The sequence below is a fragment of the Coffea arabica genome, chromosome 6e, assembly GCF_036785885.1.
Source record: "Coffea arabica cultivar ET-39 chromosome 6e, Coffea Arabica ET-39 HiFi, whole genome shotgun sequence".
NCBI lineage: Eukaryota > Viridiplantae > Streptophyta > Magnoliopsida > Gentianales > Rubiaceae > Coffea > Coffea arabica.
The window spans coordinates 27,576,175-27,595,540 of record NC_092321.1 but is presented as its reverse complement, the minus strand read 5'-3'; the positions used below and the strand labels follow the sequence as shown (position 1 = coordinate 27,595,540).

The 19,366-nt window shown below is 36.5% G+C and overlaps 1 long non-coding RNA gene across 1 annotated transcript; it reads left to right on the top strand.

Moving 5' to 3' along the window:
• The first annotated feature begins 6,179 nt into the window (after positions 1 to 6,179).
• LOC140009612 (uncharacterized) lies at positions 6,180 to 14,549 on the top strand. Its single transcript, XR_011817095.1, has 3 exons — positions 6,180 to 6,571; positions 11,025 to 11,099; positions 14,373 to 14,549. It is a non-coding gene; the product is annotated as an uncharacterized lncRNA (long non-coding RNA).
• Positions 14,550 to 19,366: the final 4,817 nt, after the last annotated feature.

The following is a 19,366-nucleotide window of genomic DNA, read 5'->3' as shown; positions in this document are numbered from 1 at the left end:
CACTCAATTTAACTCGGAACTGAGCATGGTTGATAGTGTTGGAAAATAAATTCATAGGGTTATAATTTCACAGAAGAAATTGTTTTAAGTTTCAGCATGTAACTGGCTCGAAATTAAGCCTAAAGTTGCAGCATCATCAAATCATTTCAGCAGAACAGAGAAACAGGGTAGCCTTCTTAAAACGATTGGTTTGGCTCACACACTTGGAACCAAAACGTGCATTTTATACCATTGGAAAGGTGTGGATGTCTATTTTCAAATTCCATAGACGGAACTCGATTTCGACATCGGAGGACAAAGTTACGGCCGAAACACTATCGCTGGACAGAGCTACAGGGAAACAGTTTTCCAGCTTGACTAGTTTCACAAAAAAATTCATTTGCCCAACCAAACTTCAATATTTTCCAATGAAAATTTTTACACAACTAATACAACATATAAACATCATATTCAAGCCATTATATCATCAAAAATTGGCCTTAAAATAACCGAACAGGGCAGGGGTAAAATCGGAAATTTCTATTCCATGAGTTCCTTGAGATTTCTGCTAATTATACTCCATTAATCCACCATTTCAAACACTAAACCAACATTATAAATAGCATCAATCACCATAACAGCCATCAAGACAGAGGTGGGAGTTCATAGAGCCCACCTTCCATTTTTTTTCAACAACAACAACAACCCATAGGAAATTAAGAGCAAAAAGGTATACTAGAACTTCCAAAAACTGAAATTAGAAAGCTTGATCATGACTTACTCTAGTTGATAAACAACTCAGAAATTTCGGTCCCTCCTTGCTCCTAAGTGAGCCGTGAAAAGTCCCCCCTTTTTAGCTAGATATGAACTCCAAGTCTTAGGCTAAATAGTGTTAAAATTTGAGAGAATTTGGTAGAGATTTGAGTAAGATTTGTAGAGGGAAATGTTGAAGAGTTTTGGTTGTTTCTTTGCAGCTGCTAGCCGGCCATGGAAGCTTGGAGAAATGATATGTTTGGTCTGACTCTTTGGCGTACAAAGAAAGCTTAACGTCTAATAGTTTAGGTGCGCAAAAGTCAACCACAATAGTGCGCATACGCGCGTGTTTTGTGCTCGATTCCTTTCGAGTTTATTTCGCTAGTGCACTAAACCTCTAAGGCACTTGTATTCATATAAATTTATTCACTCTTAATTGTCCCAAAATAATGGTCCAAAGTCCCTCAATTAAGTGCACGCGTGAAAACGCGTATTTCCAATTTAGGCGCGATAAAGTGAAATCTTCGGGAAATTCCTGTAACGATCGTACCACCAACTATCACTTGAGTACTTAAACCTAGAATTACCTATTTTAGGACCATTGTACATGTCTCCAAGTTTTGAACTTATTGTACTCCCAAATGGCTAAAGTTTTCAGACACGTTTTCACTATTTTCATTAATCGAGCTTCCAAAAAATTAATTTTTGAAACGAGTCACTTTAAAAATATAATGAAGTCATAACTCCATGTATTTAAGTCTAATACGGCTAGAAAATAATAATCGAAGCAAATATTTGAATAAATAATTAAATGAGCAAAATTAAGAGTCGAAAAATAATAATTTTACGAGTCCTCACAGGGCCCGGTAAGGGGGTGTAACGGTGACGGGATTCGAAAAAAAGTAGTGTATCTACAGATTCGATACTTATGTGGTTGACGGAGTGTCAACGTGAGATGTGATCAAGACTTTGACTCGACTACGTGGAATTTAGCTCCTGAGAGCTACAATATCCTTGAATTGTTTCTGTTTATTTTTCCTATTCGAAATGTGAATTATTCGAACTTTATAGCTTTACTTACTATGTAATTTGCGGCTACTTGGATTATGTGTTTGCATGTGTGTTTCTTGGCCTCACTGAGTATTGGCTCATCCCATTAGTTTGTTTTCCTTAACAGGAATGGAGGAAGTGAACTTCGGAGGAACCCCTTTTGATGTATTTTGGTATTAGGGTTTCAAATGTTTTGGCTGGACCTGTGATTGTTGTATAGTTTGGGGAACTGATGTATCTTTTGGGAACTTGATTTAAGGATTGGCTAACTGATGTATTTTGAACTCGTGGTGTGAGTCTTGGATGGTTGATTATGGAAGCGACTTTTTTTTTTTGGCTCGTATTAATTGTTATGTATCGATAAGCTTGAAACGATTTGTCTTGAGTCCTGGCGAGAGTTGGGCAGGCGTCCTGTGGATACCCTTGGGTTCGCCCTTGGGAGAAGTGGGGGCGTCACAGCTGGTATCAGAGTCTAGGCTTCAGATCTTTGTAGTGTATCATAGACTTGAAGTTTAGGATGCTGGTCTGTGGGACTAGTTTGAAAGTTAAGTGACTACCTGTAGAAAAGAAAAAGAGTCAGAGCCGCTTCGCGTGGTATCTGCGCGGGGTGAGCTTGGGCCAAATGGTGTCATGGTCCTTATCATTTGAATGAGTAAAGGTTTAAGTACTCTTTTAGAGCGTAAGCTGTGAATCATGAATGTAATAGGTATAAATCTTTTATTATAATACTTGGGGATGACCAGATATGTATGTTGGGTAGGAATCTCAAATATGGTGATTTACTCTTGGGACTGGCCAGCTCGAGATGTGAATTATTTTATTTCGGATTCTTGTTCCCGAATACTTAAGAGTTGAGGGAAATGTTAAGGACTTGAGATCTCCATTTGCAAGGAAAAGATCGAATCGATATTTTACGTAAATAGTTACAGGAAACCAATAGTTGTTTGGCTAAGATGGTACAATAATTAAGAGAGAGACGTGAAGAAAGAATGATGGATGGTCATATGTAATTTAATCGGATTCTAGTGCTTAATATGAGTCGGAAATGAATGAGAAGATCAGACCTACCAGTGTTATAAATGATTGACTTAGTTGGGGTGATGCTAGTGCTAAAGCCATTGCATTTTTGTTTAACTCTGTGGCTTACTTTTGAGGCGCTTGACTTTACTTTAGTTGTGCTTGACTAAAAGTCCTTTTGTGACACTTGTGTGCTATATTTTGTAATACCCCCCCAACTTGCTAATTGTATAAATTTTAAAGTGTAAATATATGTTAATTATTGTTATCTCTGATGTTTTCAAGATCGGCTCGTATTTTAAGAAATTCCATGCGTGATCGTTTTTATTTCTTGCATTAGGCACCCTTAAGATAATGGAAAGACTAAGGAGTAGTCGAGGCCGTGGGCGAGGGACTAGACAGGCCAACCTCAAGGGGATGAACAAGGATCAGCAACTGGACCGACCCAAGAACAAGCGAATATAGAGGTTAACCAAATGGCTACTGCCATCAATAGGATGACTGATATCCTAGAACGCTCAGCTGAAATACAGGGTCTAGGACCGCTTAACCAACCTGGGGGACATGATAGAGGAGAGGATAGGGCTTTGGAGAGGTTCCTGAAATTTAACCCGCCTAAGTTCACTTGAGAGCCCGACCCCGAGGCAGCTGAAAACTGGTTAGAGAGAATGACCAATATATTCGCCGCCTTAGACTATACTGAGGATAGGTGAGTGAATTTTGTTGCATTCCAATTTGAGGGAGTGGCACGCGCTTGGTGGGACCTGATAAGGGGGAAGTGGGAGAGAGCTCAAACCCCTTGGACTTGGGAGAATTTCACGAGAGAATTTAATGAGAAATTTCTTCCACCCTTAATCCAAGAGAAAAGGGAGGATGAATTCATCAAGTTGAAGCAAGGAACCCTTAGTGTAGCGGAGTATGAGGGAAAGTTCACTAAACTTTCTAAATACGCTCCTGAATTGGTGATCAATGAATGGAGGAGGATTAGACGGTTCGTGCAGGGACTTAATGTAGAAATCCAGGAGGGCTTGGCCGCAGCCCAAATCTCTACGTTCACTGAAGTCTTAGAAAAAGCACAGAGAGTCGAGAGTGCAAGGCTACAAGTTAGAGATTTTCATGCTAAGAAAAGGGGCACTTCTAGTAACCCTTCGGGACAGGCAGATAAGAATGCCCCACCTTTTAAAAAGGGAAAAGGAACGGGTGGAGTGGAGATATCTAACACACCAAAGGAGACTCAATCAAGAGGAGATCGCAATGGACGAGATCAATCGAGAGGGACACCTCCAAGTGGTCAATCTGTGGCTCCCCAAATTATTTGTGGTTATTGTGGCAAGCTCAACCATACAGAGAGTGATTGTTTTAGAAAATAAGGGAGGTGCTTGTATTGTGGTAGTACCGAGCACCAGATATCGAAATGCCCAACCGTACCAAAAGAAGGAGGTAGTACCCAAAGGCCTGAAAAGTCAGCCGCTAGGCAGTCTAGTGCTGGAGGAAGTCGATCTAAAGCACCAGCTAGGGTTTATGCATTAGGCTATCAGCAGGTTTCCAATTCTGCTACGGTCGTTGAAGGTATGATTCTTGCTTTTCATTGTCTATCTGAAGTTCTAAGTGACCCTAGTACAATTCACACTTTTACAAAATCCTAGATTCATAAGATAGAATCAAAATAGAAATTGTGAGGTATGGGTTAGCGATTGTAAGATTTCTGATTGATCCGATAGGCACGGCTATTAAGGGGGATGAGGTTATCCTATGCGTGAATTTCGAGGACGAAATTCTTTTAAGGAGGGGAGGTTGTGAGGATCCGAAAATTTTCTTATTTTCGTCATATATTACTAGTTTATTTAAATAGTTATTCACTCATTTTCTCCGAATTATTTAATTCGACTACTTAAAATCCATTTATATGGAAAAACGCCTCTCTTATGTTTTTAAAGCGTTTTGTTAGAAAAATTATTTTTTTTAAAAACTCGTTTAGTTCGGAACACGAATACACGTTTTTCGAGGCTACATTTGAATTGAGAGTGTATTAATTTTGGAGAAGTAAGAATAATTAATAGTAGATTAAGAAAAGTTAATTTGAGAATTGAGGAATTAACACTCGACTAATGTGAGGACTCGCAAAATTTACTTATTTAAATTTCCTATTTCTAGTTTATATAATTATTTACTTGGCCATTTACTCCGAATATTATTTTCTAAGCTCTTTAGACCTAATTACATGGGTCTATAACTCAATTACATTTTTAAAGTGACTCGTTTCAAAATTTAATTTTTGGAAGCTTGTTTAGTGAAAATAGTGAAAAAAGTGTTTGAAAATTTTAACCGATTGAGAGTACAATAAGTTTGAAAAATTAGAGACTTACACAATGGTCCTAAAATAGGTAATTTTATGTTTAAGTGCTCAAGTGATAGTTGTTAGTATTATCGTTATAAGAAATTCTTGAAAATTTCACTTTATCGCGCACAAATCGGAAGTACGCGTTTTACGCGCGCGATTAATTGAGGGACTTAAGACCATTATTTTTAGACCACTAAGAGTGAATAATAATAGTATGAATACAAGTGCATTAGAGGTTTAATACACTAGTGAAATAAACTCGAGAGGAATCAAGCACAAAACGCGCGCGTACGCGCACTATTTACGGTTGACTTTTGTGCACCTAAACTCTTAGTCTTTAAGCTTCCTTAGCAAGCTAAAAATCAGACCAAACACTCCTCTCTTTCTCACAAAGGCAGCCGGCTACAAGGAGGAACAAAAACCATCCAAAGTTGTTCAACATTCTACTCCAAATTCTTGCACCAAATCCTCTCAAATTTTAACTCTACTTAGCTTAACATTTGGAGAGTCCATTTAGCTACAAAAAAGAGGAGCTTTCCATGGTTTTTCTGAGCTGAGAAAAGGGCCAAAATTCTGCTAGGTTCATCAACCAAAGTAGGTAATGATCCACTCTCAAATTCTTGTCCTATGGAAGTTAATTTACACTTATGAGCTTGAATATTCATGTGGGTGGCTTGATATTGTTGGAAAAATTGGAAAGTGGGCTCTATGAACTCCCACTCTTGGGTTGTTGCTGATTTTGTGGTTGATGATATTTATAATGTTGGTTTAGTGCTTGATGTAGACACCAATTTTTTGTCAATTTTTAATATTTTCCCAAGATTTTTCTATTTAATAATTTATTTATTTTCTTAATTTTAATGTGCATTTTTCTTATTTTTGCAGGTTTGTTTAGAAAAGAAAAGAAAAAAAAACAAAAGAAGAAAAGAAAAATAACAAAAAAAACAAAAACAAACCCATTTGAAAAAAAAAAAAATTCTCTCTGCCATATCCCTTTTTTCGCTCGTTGCACACAACATACAAAACACACTCCCTCAATTCACTCTCTCGAAGGGAGGGGAGTGACAAGAAAGGACTTTTTGGGGCTCAAAAAATCTGTTCTCTCAGCTCAGACAGAGGACAAGAAACAAAAAAAACAAAAACAAACAAAAAACAGAAGGAGAGGAAGAAAAGCAGGGGATCTCCCTCACTCTCTCGGCTCTCTCTTGGAAGTCAGAGACAAGAAAAAAAAAGAAGCACTTTCCACTCCTCACTCTCTTCCTCTCTCGGATTTGGGCAGAAGAAAGAAGACAAGAGGAACAACAAAAAGGGCTCCCTCTACACATTTTCTCCCACAAAATCCAAACAAAAAAAAAAAAAGAAAAGGCAGCTATCGGTCAAGGCTTGGAAATTTCATCAAGCTTCAACCGAAAGATTTTCATATTCATTGAGGTATCTCCTTTCATTTTCTCTTCTTTTTCCAGCTTTTATTTTCTAATTCGTTATACTATAATCATGTGTAGACGTTAGCTTTGTTTCTTTTCTTGCTGGTTTATGTTGTCATTATGTTGTTGGGTTGCTGAATTTGGAAATGGCATAACTAGAATTAAGGAAAAAGAAACGGGCCCATGAATGCATGTCAAGTGCTTGTGAAAATGCCAAAATGAAAAAAAGGAAATTTAGGGGCTGTTTTGCTTTATTGTATCCTTTTTATGTTGTTTTCTTGTCAAATTAAAATCATGGTTGTATTGTAGAAGTTGTAAGGAGTGTTTTGGCATAAATTTTATGTTTTTTTGGTGAAGATTTGAGTGTTTGAAAAAATAAAAACTGGACTATTTTTTGGCCATTTGACCACTTTTCTTTCCTTTTTTATAAAAAATAACTCCGAAAATGGAATCTACGCGAAAGATCGAGTGAGGGAGTGTATTTTGGGGAAATTCGGTGACCGGAGAGGTCGCCGGCGACCACCGACAACGGCGGTCCGGTGGCGGCGGCGCCACCGGCGTCCGCCATGGCCGCCAGCTGAAGTTTCCTCAGCTGGCCGAAGAAGAAGGAAAAAGAAACGGCTGAAGGTGGAGGAGAAGAAAGAAAAAAAGAAAAAAAAGAAAGGAAAGAAAAGGAGAAAAACAAATGGTTTGGGCTAATGTTTTTATTTTCGGGTGGGCTTGTTATATTTCTTTAGTTGGGCTTTCGTTTTATTTCTTTTGGGTTTCGGTTGGGTTAGAAGGTTAGAGCCCATGCATTGTTTTTGTTGGGCTTGAGTGATAAAAAGATGGGCTAGCCTGCTCGTTTGGCTTGGACTTTTGGCTGGGCTTAGGTAGTGTTTGGCCCAGAAATGAATAAAATGTTGGCCCGATGGCCTTTTTCTTGCCCAAATCAGAAACCGAAAGTTGCGCTTTAATCTCCTATTTTTGGAGTAGTTTCACTGTAGCCCAGAACATTTTAAATTCCTTTCATCTAAGTCCTTAAATTAATTGCACTTTGGTCCCTGAATTTTATCTTTCATTTAATTTTGACCCCTGAACTTTGGAAAATATAATTTTTGTCCCCCAAAAGTTTTCAATTTTTGCAATTCAGTCCTTGGCAAATTTTGGCTCTCTTTATTATGATTGTTTCTTTTCTTCAATAACTAATTATGTTACTTTTGAACATATTCAACTTGTAATTTTTAGATGTTTTAAATTTCTTTATGTTTGACATATTAGCGTGAATTTAGTACTTTTATTATTATTTTTTTAATTAAATTGGTGCCATGATTCTTTTGTTCATTGTGAGTATAAATAGGACAATTTGACTCCATTTAGTCACCACTTCAAACGGGAGGTATTCCTATTTTTATTATTTCAATGTCAATTACGTGCTCTTATGTGCTCCTACGTGTTCTTATGTGTTTATATATATATATTTTTTAATGCTTTATTTATTTGATTTAAACATTTATTCAAATTTCCTTATATATGCTTTAGTTAATTTTTATAATGATTCGAGAGGCATTTAAATACCTCAAAAATATAATAGATAGGATAATTAGATTTGTTTTATTATATTTTTCCCTTCTAGATTGTAGTTAGGTGCTCCCCGATGTAATAGATAGGTTGCGTGTTCATGTGGCTTGTGTGTTATGTGTTTTATCCGCTTTTCTTAGGATTTTAGCATCTAGATATTATGTTTACGTGTTATGTGCTACGTGCTCTTATGTGTTTATTTATTTTAATTTATGCTTTATTTGCTTTACTATGAATTGTTAATGCATGACGTCACCACACTAGTCCAACGCTAGTTGTGGCTTCTCCCTCCGCTTACTTGCTAGTCCAACGCTAGTAAGGATTTTTAGAAATGGGCTAGTCCAACGCTAGACCCTTTAGGTTGTCTTGCGCTAGATTCATCTTTGTGTGCTATTCACTACATTTTCATGCATATTTTCATTTTTAGGATCTTTTCTCATTTGCATGATATTCCCTATTATATTATCTCTTACCCTCTATAGGTACTATGCATGTCATTTAGAATCGCATCTCATTTAAGCTAGTTCATTTACTTGTTCATGTTAGGATAATTATTTTCAAACATGAGAAATGGGTGATTATAACTTTTTAGTTTAAATACCCCATTAATCCTTGTATAAGAAAATTAGGTCACGAGTTTTTGTCTTCCGTACCCTTTATGTTGCATTCCCCTTTTCTTCGATCACTTATATATATGTATATAATTTAATTTCTTTTCTTTTATTTTAATTTCATCATTTGCGTACTCGTGACACTTTCAAGGAATCATTTTAGCCTTCGCAATTAATGTGATTGGTCCAATTAAACCCTTGAATGAACATTTTGTCCCTTTCGATATTTTTAGATTTGCATCCATGTAGAAAACATCCAAACATGATAAAATTAAGGGTTAGATTAGGAAAATTTTGTCTAAACCTCGCAACTAGCTTAGACTAGGTTGAAAGGGTGCCTTAGGTTTGAGTTAATCGAACCTTTGCCTTCTCTTTCTTCAATCGTGACTCCCGAATCCATTTTCTCTTATTTTTCAAAGACCTGGAGTTGTCGAAAAGGGTTTTATTTTATTTTATTTAAATACACTTTTTGGGTGACTTGGTACACCCAAACTCAATACCAAGTGGCGACTCCCCTTTTTCTTGAAAACCCTTTTTAGACTAAATATTTGGACCCAAATTGTCGCATTCTTTAAAGTCCCATTTTAGGTCCTTTTCATTTATTTTAAAATAAAATTACATATTTTGTAAATACCTATTTTTATACTTATATTTTCCATCACAAAAAATGGGGCGCGACACTTGAAATGGTGGATTAATGGTGTATAATTAGTAGAAACTTCAAAGAACTGATGGGATAGAAATTTCCGATTTTGCCCCTGCCTTGTTCGGTTATTTTAAGGCCAATTTTTGATGATCTAATGGCTTGAATATGATGTTTATATGTTGTATTAGTTGTGTAAAAATTTTCATTGGAAAATATTGAGGTTTGGTTGGGCAAATGAATTTCTTTGTGAAACTAGTCAAGCTGGAAAACTGTTTCCGTGTAGCTCTGTCCAGTGATAGTGTTTTGGCCGTAAATCTGTCCTCCGACGTCAAAATCGAGTGCTGTCAGTGGCATTTGAAACTAGACATCCACACCTTTCCAACGGTATAAAATGGATGTTTTGGTTCCAAGCGTGTGAGCCAAACCAATCATTTTAAGAAGGCTGCCCTGTTTCTCTGTTCTGCTGGAACGATTTGATGATGCTGCAACTTTAGGCTTAATTTCGAGCCAGTTGCATGCTGAATTTTAAAACAATTTCTTCTGTGAAATTATATCCCTATGAATGTATTTTCCAACACTATCAACTATGCTCAATTCTGAGTTAAATTGAGTGAATCATGATCAAAATACGGTGACCACCTTGTTCTTGAAAACCCTTGGATTTGGACAGATTTGATATGAGACTTGTTGTGGTCTTACTAAATAAATTTCTTGGTGTTAAACACCTACCAAATGTACCATGTATGTTCCTTAGAATTTTCTTGCACAAATGAACCATGTTTGGAGGTTTTCCTTAGCCGAATGTTTGGAAACGGAGAGAAATGGAGCTAAAGGCAGTTTTGCCTTAGTAATTTCAAAATTTTGGTTGATTGGTTAACCACCTTCCCGAAGGTATTTTTCCACGAAATTTGATAGAGAAATACCCTTCATATAGGAGTACTATACTACAAAATTTGGCACCAATCCAAATCCGTTTCGACACTTAACTAAAGGTCCAAAGTCGGAAACCCAAATCTGGAAATTGTTCAACAGTCTTAAATTTTCCCCAACTTTGAGCTACCATATCTTGGTGCTCGAAACTCCGATTCTCGGTCCACTTGTTCTGTCCTAAACCTGACTTGTACCTCTAATTGATTTATAAATTTCGGAGGCTGGTTTGCAACGTATGAATTTTACCGAATTTCCAAAGTTGGCGAAAAACCAACCTCAAAATGTCTTGCAAGTTTAAAACAGTAACTTTGAGCCAATTTTGAATGCCTGCCATTTGGAATCATGGAAAAGTGTATTCTAGGAACTTTTAGTATATTGGAAGTAGTTTCCAACGGTACCAAATTTTCCAATTTTGGACTTGTAGAGAGTGAGATACGATTTTTCAAAGTAAGTGTAACAAATCTGAAAATGTCTAACTTCAAGGAAATGGAGTTTTGCAAACTCTCTCTTTTTCCTTTGATATCACTGGATCGTTTTACACTCGATTTCAATGATGAAAATCAGATTTTGCTTGTGTTTTAAAACCTCACTTTTGAGCCTCGATTTACAAGTAATTAAGGCTCATTCTCGTGAAATTTTCTTAGATTCTACAAGGGTACAATCTTCCTTATTAAGTGGGATGTATAAGTGATAGTTTATTATTAAATGCTCAGGCGCTCAACAGGACCTTCCAGAGGATCTCACGGGAGACGCCTAAATCATCATTTGAACTTGCTACTTGAATCACTGTGAGTGTCAAGTGCATGAGTTTGTTGCTAAATGGTTAATTGGTTCTTATCCGTTATGTGAATTTGAAAATTTGAGACGAGTGTGTACTTTATCGCACTCGCTCTCCTTCGAATGAACTTATATTTGAATTTTGCTATGTGAATTCATATTCGACTTGTACATAATAATGTGGATGTGATTCGTATTTGTGATTCATATATGTGATCCGTATTTGTGATTCCTATTTGGAATCGTCGATTTGAGCATTACTCATCGACTTATATCTGTATTCGTATTTGCATTCGTATTCGTATTCGGGGTGTGACGCCCCGAAAGAATGAGTGTGAGAACCCGGAAATTTTCTATTTTTCTAGGGTTTATTTTATTTAATCGCCTGCCTTTTCTACATTTTCTTTATTAGAAAAATTCCCCAGATAAAGTTTATGAGCAAATATAGTTTTAAAATGATTTTTCTAGTATCGGTTAGTTTTTGAGAAATTAAGAGCGTATTTTGAACGTAGGACCCGCAAGTGCGGTAAATGCATTATATTTTTGACAACTTGTTGGAATTTTGTATTAAGTGATATTAGTTTACAAAGTGTTAAGATATTTGTATTGGAGAGACAAAAAGATAAGTTTTAAACCTAAAGGTGACAAGTGTCACCATAAGATTTAGTCTTGAGTTTGACTACTATTCATAACTTTACCATTTAATTGAAATTGACCAAAAATCTCTTCATTTTGCAAGCTTCTTGGCCGAATTTTTGAGGAGGAGAAACAAGAAGAAAGCCTTCAACTCCAACTCCATTTCTTGCTCAATCTTGTGAATCAACCGTTAAACTTTCAAATTCCTCCACAAAAGTCACTTGTTTAGGAAGATTGAAGGTAGTGGTGGAGTGATTAGAGAAGGCAAAGGACTAAGCCATCAACTTTCTTGATATTTCAAGGTTCATGTCTAGCAATCCTTTGTTTGTTCTTGATTATGCTAAATTAGTGACTTGTGATGGCTAAAGAGATGGTTTGATGGATTATATCTTGAGTTGTGGTTGACTTGATGCAATTTTATAATTTTGGGGATTTTTCTGTTTTAATATGAACATGGTTGTGTGGTTATATATGATGATTGGAAATGATATTTAAGGACTCTATGAGGTGGAAAAAGTGGATTATTGCAAACAATTTCTGTTTTGGAAGAAATTTTGGAAAGTTAGGGTTTATGATTTTGCATTCTGCCCGAATTTATAGCTCATAGATAGAGGCCGAATTGGTTTTGGCTTAAAACATGAAAATTTTAGGGAATGATATTTTAGAGGTGCCTACAAAATTTCAGGTCAATCGGAGTAGTGTAGAATGAGAAAAGTTGAAATTACTATTGTTGTTCTGGTTTTACCCGAATGTAAGAATTGCGCCTGTAATTGGTTGTTTTGGCTGGAATTGCTTCCGAATTGGTTGTTGAGGTCTTCTGATGAAATGTATCCCTGTTTCTTAGCTTTCAGCTGGTTTTGGAATTTCTGGATTTGGACTTGGATAGCCTGCTTTATGATGTTTCCGCTAGAATGCGTTCTGTGGATCTGTTTTTGTGATTCTGGTATGGTATCTTGCATTTTTGACCTGGTTACACTCGAAACTGGGTTGAGTGACCTTCTGTAATATTGTAACCCTATCTCTTAGCTTCGAAATGGTGGGTCTTGTACCTTCATCCGACAATCGTAGCGCCTTTGGTACCATTACCGCAAAATGACGTCAAAACCTGTTTTTCTGGTTTTGAGCTTAACTTTCATTTCCGGACTTTTCCCTAGCTTGACTTGTACTAGTACTACTTGGAGCTTGCTGAATGGCTATTGGATGAACTTGTTGTTGTGTGTGTACCTTTGGGTTGGAATGAGGAAATAATGAAGCCATGATGGCTGGAAAAGTTAGCAAATTCAGGGGAAGTGTTGTCCGAACTTTGAAGGGATTTGTTTGCATTGAGTTTGTGATCTAAGACTTGGATTTGAGCAAGGCAATGTTATATGCTGGATGGTTTCTGAGCCATGGAGGTGAGTGACCCTAAACTATTTCCAAAGTACTTGTAAAATGTTTCTTGCATTATTTATTTGATTGCATATCATGCGTGCTTGCATGTGGATTCATGACATGATTTGGCTTCAATGAGTTCTTGGAAAGTCTTGTGCTGGACACCAACGTCTCCACCTTGTTTATGGTTCATGTTCATGTTTATCTGGAGCTAAAAAAGGGGCTCCCTCTCAATGTTAATGTTAAATGATCTATTTGAGCGTTGGGTGTTCAAGTGCAATGATTTCACTAGCTCACGAGAGCAATAAACGTACATTTGATCTCTGAATCATGACATCATCGAAATGATCGAAATGCTACATTGTGAAATATATTTGATTTCGGATTTTACTGGTTACTCGCTGAGCTTTTAGCTCACCCCAAAAATATTTTATTCCCCTCCACAGGGCTCAAGGCGAAGGAAGGCTTGTAGTACTTATTCCTGTGATCGGATGAATTATCTCATGTGTACTTTGAATTTGGACTTTCTCTTGTATAATAGTTGGATCATGGATCAGAGTGGCGCAGTGGAAGCATGGACGGTTCGCTTTTGATATGTAATTATTAGTGGAGAATTTGATGTAATATTTGAGATTTATCTTCTAATTCATTTGAGTTATATTGAGATTTATCTTATATTTGTTTGAGGACTGTAGTGAGCGACTGAGTCCCGGTAAGAGCTGGGCAGGCGGCCCACCGAACCCTCTGGTTCGCCTTAGGGGGAGGTGGGGCTGTCACACGGGGGACGCCCAAACTCATTGGCTAACTTTGCGAATCGAGCCAGCATGGGCTTGGTCGACAAGCTTAGTAAACCATGAGATATTCGTAGAGCATGATCTATTGGAGAGATCTTGCTCGGCATTACTCGTGCAGTATTGCCATGATATACTCGAGTATTATCAAAAAAAAAATTGATGAGCGGGCCCGGTAAGGGAGTGTAACGGTGACGGGATTCGAAGAAAAGTGCTGTATCTACGGATTTGATACTTATGTGGTTCACGGAGTGTCAACGTGAGATGTGATCAAGACTTTGACTCGACTACGTGGAATTTAGCTCCTGAGAGCTACAGTATCCTTGAATTGTTTCTGTTTATTTTTCCTATTCGAAATGTGAATTATTCGAACTTTATAGCTTTACTTACTATGTAATTTACGGCTACTTGGATTATGTGTTTGCATGTGTGTTTCTTGGCCTCACTGAGTATTGACTCATCCCATTAGTTTGTTTTCCTTAACAGGAATGGAGGAAGTGAACTTCGGAGGAACCCCTTTTGATGTATTTTGGTATTAGGGTTTCAAATGTTTTGGCTGGACCTGTGATTGTTGTATAGTTTGGGGAACTGATGTATCTTTTGGGAACTTGATTTAAGGATTGGCTAACTGATGTATTTTGAACTCGTGGTGTGAGTCTTGGATGGTTGATTATGGAAGCGACTTTTTTTTTTTTGGCTCGTATTAATTGTTATGTATCGATAAGCTTGAAACGATTTGTCTTGAATCCTGGCGAGAGCTGGGCAGGCGTCCCGTGGATACCCTTGGGTTCGCCCTTGGGAGAAGTGGGGGCGTCACAGTTTCTCTCAAGAAGTGGTGCTCTTGCCACACATGTCCCGTCAAATTTATCATGTTTCACTCTCATCTCATGTCAGGTACATGGTACAACTAACTTAGCATTGGCTGACGAGATTACAATGGATTGAATAATTAATGCCATGCTATTTCATGTTTGTCTGAAATCATTAATGCCCACTATTTTTTATTCAAAAAAAAAAAAGTTTGGCTGACGAGATTACAATGGATTGAATAATTAATGCCATGCTATTTCATGTTTGTCTGTGATAGGATTGTAATCCAAATCATGTTTGCCATGCTATTTCTAGTAGACTGTGATAGGATTGTAATCCAAATCATAACTGTTTCTCTCAAGAAGTGGTGCCTTGCCACACATGTCCCGTCAAATTTATCATGTTTCACTCTCATCTCATGTCAGGTACATGGTACAACTAACTTAGCATTGGCTGACGAGATTACAATGGATTGAATAATTAATGCCATGCTATTTCATGTTTGTCTGAAATCATTAATGCCCACTATTTTTTTTCAAAAAAAAAAAAGTTTGGCTGACGAGATTACAATGGATTGAATAATTAATGCCATGCTATTTCATGTTTGTCTGAAATCATTAATGCCCACCATTTTTTTTCAAAAAAAAAGTTTATATCTCATGAGTGTTTTTTTTTTTTTTGAAAATAGTAACAATCTATCTTACTCCGGCGCTGTGAGGAAGGAAAAGTCTAAAGAGGCTTGGATCGAGGTTGAAGAGTGAATCATCAGATCAGACAAGTGCATTGCTACACTCTAGATTTTTTAAAGACAAGGAAGCACAATATATTCTTGTTATGCTTTAGGCGGGAATTAAACTCTGATCTAATGCACGGGAGAGTTTTAAAGTGACGTTCCCTGATCATTGAACCAAGTTCCCATGATTTTATATTTCATGAGTACTCACTTGGACGTATTGTGATAGTGACAAAATGTGATAATCCATGTGCTTTGACTTAGTGGTCAACTAACCTTTACATAGTCTCTCTAGACAAAAAAAAAAAAAGGACGGAATGTGATGAATGTGAGAAGTCATTATCGTCCTCAAAAGATACCCAATTTTATCAACTCTTACTATTCCTTTCAAACATGTACACCTTAAAAAGATCAATTTCAAACGAATTCTGAAGTATTTAGTTATCTAATTTTAGCAAATATGGTTATTTATCTTTTTTCTTTTCACCCAAAAGAATTTCAAAATTAGTATTTCCAAGATTTCAGCGTCTGCTTGTCTTGATGGATATAGGAAAGAAGTGAAAACGAAAGAAAAGCAGGGGGAATCATACCCTCTACAACGATAGATTTAAGCAGTAAGAATTTAATACATAAAAAAATTAATGTTATTAAGCAAAAACAGAAATTGTTAAATATAAGCAACATTTTCCGGCTTATTTTCTCTTCACAACAAGGTTCTTCGTTGGTTTTAAACGATAGTTAACAAGCAATTAATTGGTACAAAGTACTATCACAATTTGGAATATACCACTTCCACGTAGAGTATTTCAAAGCGTTATTCTTGAACCTGAAGACATGATAGTTCCCTTTTCTGCTTCCGGCCATTATTTGGTCTGCTATAACCAGTATTGGCGTAATAGCCCATCTGCAAGAATGTTGCTCATATACTATAATAAATTGTTGATTCTGGAAGCGGATGAAAATGAGTTAAAGGGTACTCAATCTAAACTTAAGCAAAGAAAAGGAATTAGCCAACAAGGGTTTCTTCAACTAGTAAAACAAAAGTTAAAGTTTTACTTCTCACTTTTGTGTTTTTTTAATCCTTTTAAATCTTTTCATTCTTCCCCACACCCTTCCACTCCCAGTTGCAAGACTCGAAATTCAAATCTTAAATTTGACAGGGAAGAGAATTCTAAGGATCTTTTCCTAACTATTGAAGTTGGCACGGTGGTTTCCTATTGTGCATTTGGTTTAGGGATATATTAAGAATTAATTCCATCATTTATGGAATTTTTACAATCTTGTTTGTTGTAATATGTTAGCCTTTCCCTAACTACTGAAGTTGGCCGAGTGATGATTTACTGTTGTGCATTTGGTTTAGGGATATGTTAGAGTTAATTCCATCATTTATGGAATTTTTACAGTCTTGTTTGTTGTAACCTGTTAGCATAGATCCTGCAATTTTAAGGGTATTATAACCTTATTAAAAAAAATAAACACGGGCAAAAGAACCAAACCGGCACTTATTGCGGTACTGTAAAACTTTCCAGTCTGTTGTTGTGGGGTCAATCCAGGTTTTGTCATACAAATGTGTGGCCTTCGCTGTCGAGTGGTTGCTTTCTTGATTTTATGACCATGTACCTTCACCGTACAACTCCTTGAATTGTTGCCGGCTAATTGAGAACTTCCTTATTATTTCGGGGGAGGAAGTAAAACTGTCTCTTTGGGAATTTACCTGAAACAAGAATAAAAAAGAAAACCTCATTTTTGGTCCTTGTTCAAACTTTTGCTATCACTTGAAGAAACCTTCAGTATGGAACTATTATTTGAAATACTGTAAGATGTGGTGTAGGTAAATAAAAAAGTGATTAAAAATAAAAAATTAATTTAAAATTATATTTATGAGATAAGTAAAATATTATTTGAAATAATTTTGCTATCCAAACACACTCCTTTTCTAGTAACCAAATTACAACAAATTAATCATAGAGTAACTCGTGGAGTAATAACATAGCTCAAATTCCAATGCTAGATTTCCATTTGGAATGTAATATTCAGGAAATGCTGGATAAATACCCTTTGTATCATGCATTTTTTTTTAGTATAAGCGGGAGAATTCGAACCCAAAACCTCTCATTTACAGTTTTTTCTCCCGAACCACCCAATCAATTACTCCCCCTTTCTATCATGTATATACACTTGACAATATTGTTTAATTTGGACGTTAAAACTTTAACCTGATTAACCGAGAAAGTTGAGTGATTTGATTTTGGTCTTAAAATTTCTATATATAAATAAATTACATGCTTTTATTGTTTATAATTTCCCTTTCTTTTGAGTTGAATTTCTTTCATTACTGGCATGGAGTTAAAGGTTAGTTCAAGTATTGGTTTTCTAGTTAAAAGGATTTATGATTCAGTAGTTAAATAGGTGCAAACTACAAATTAAATACTTTTTAGTATAGAACTTTGGGCACAAATTTAAGAGTAATTTTAAAATGATTCTGATAGTTTAATGAGAATACATATATATATATATATGTTAGGATCCAAGTGTGTAACAAACAACTATTGTTATATTAAGTACACAATAATTTAATGACAAACAAGTCACAAGTATGAAAGATAAATGATATACAAAATTTAACGTGGTTCGACTCCATCATTGAACTTACGTCCACCGATTGAAATCTGTTTTTTTATTATTAGAGGAAAATACAATACAAGAATACAACTTGAATCCAAACCCAACTCTTGTATACTGTTTCTCATCTTTCAAGAACTCTCTCTCACACCCCATGTATAAGACTACATATCGTCCTTGTATGCTCTTGTGTGTCTTTTGTGATGTGAAACCCCGATCTAGACAACCAAAACACCATGGCTTAGGCAGCGGAAATTTGACCCAACTAATCCCTAGAAGTCACGAACAATTTTGATATTATCTCAACCCGTAACTACTCGAATTAACGAACCAAATTGGAGGTAGTAGAACGCCACAATCAAGGAGATACTCGATTGATAAGTTCGGGTGAATAACTTGAGAAGATTCTCAAGTATTCAAAGGAGACTCTCTTGCCAAAGAGAAAGTGAAAACTCACTAATTGTATTTAATAGCCAAAAACTGATCTCAAAACAAAGAGGAAGTGGGGCTATTTATAACCCTTACAAGCATTAACCCTAATCCAAAAGTTGACCAAACTACCCTACATACTTAAGAAAGATTTTGGGCCTTACTTACTAACAAATGGGCCGCAATTAAACTATCTTAATTACCTAGACTTTTTAAAACGAGAAATAACCAAAATCAACGAGGAAAATCAAATAATCCTACTAAACTCAAGCATTCGTGCAATCAACTAGTCTTCACTTGAATCTTCCAATTCCCCATGTGCTTGAATGGGCCTTGGTCTTTATATTCTCATCATTCCCCTCCTCTTAAAAGCAATTTGCCCACAAATTGAAGGACGAATGGTGACAAGACGAGTTACATGCCTTCGACTCAATCTTGTTATGATGGCTACAGATGGCATCCAATGCAAAGCCCATGTGCTAAGTTGGAAAATAACCCTCGTCGAACCTTGAATCTCACAAACCATCTTCAATGTATGCTCAACTTTATTGTTTGTGGTCATGAGGTAAGGGTCCTCAAAGTGGTATGAAGTTTATCCCGTGAAATCGAACTCCGGCTCGAACACACTTGCAAGGCACCAAGGCGGATTTGGTGATGTTGGAGCTGCATGTGGACTAAGAGCAAGACGAAAATCATAATGGTCATTGAGGTACTTGTTCTTTAAACGAACCCTTGGTACACAACCATCCCTAAAATATGGAGTGTTCCCTTGAAGATGAGCTCGAATCAACTCCCCTTTGGTGTGGACTGATTTGAGTTGACATTGTTCCATGAATGGATACCAAGGGGGTTTAACTCTTGGAGTACCAACTCCATGGAGGCTTGC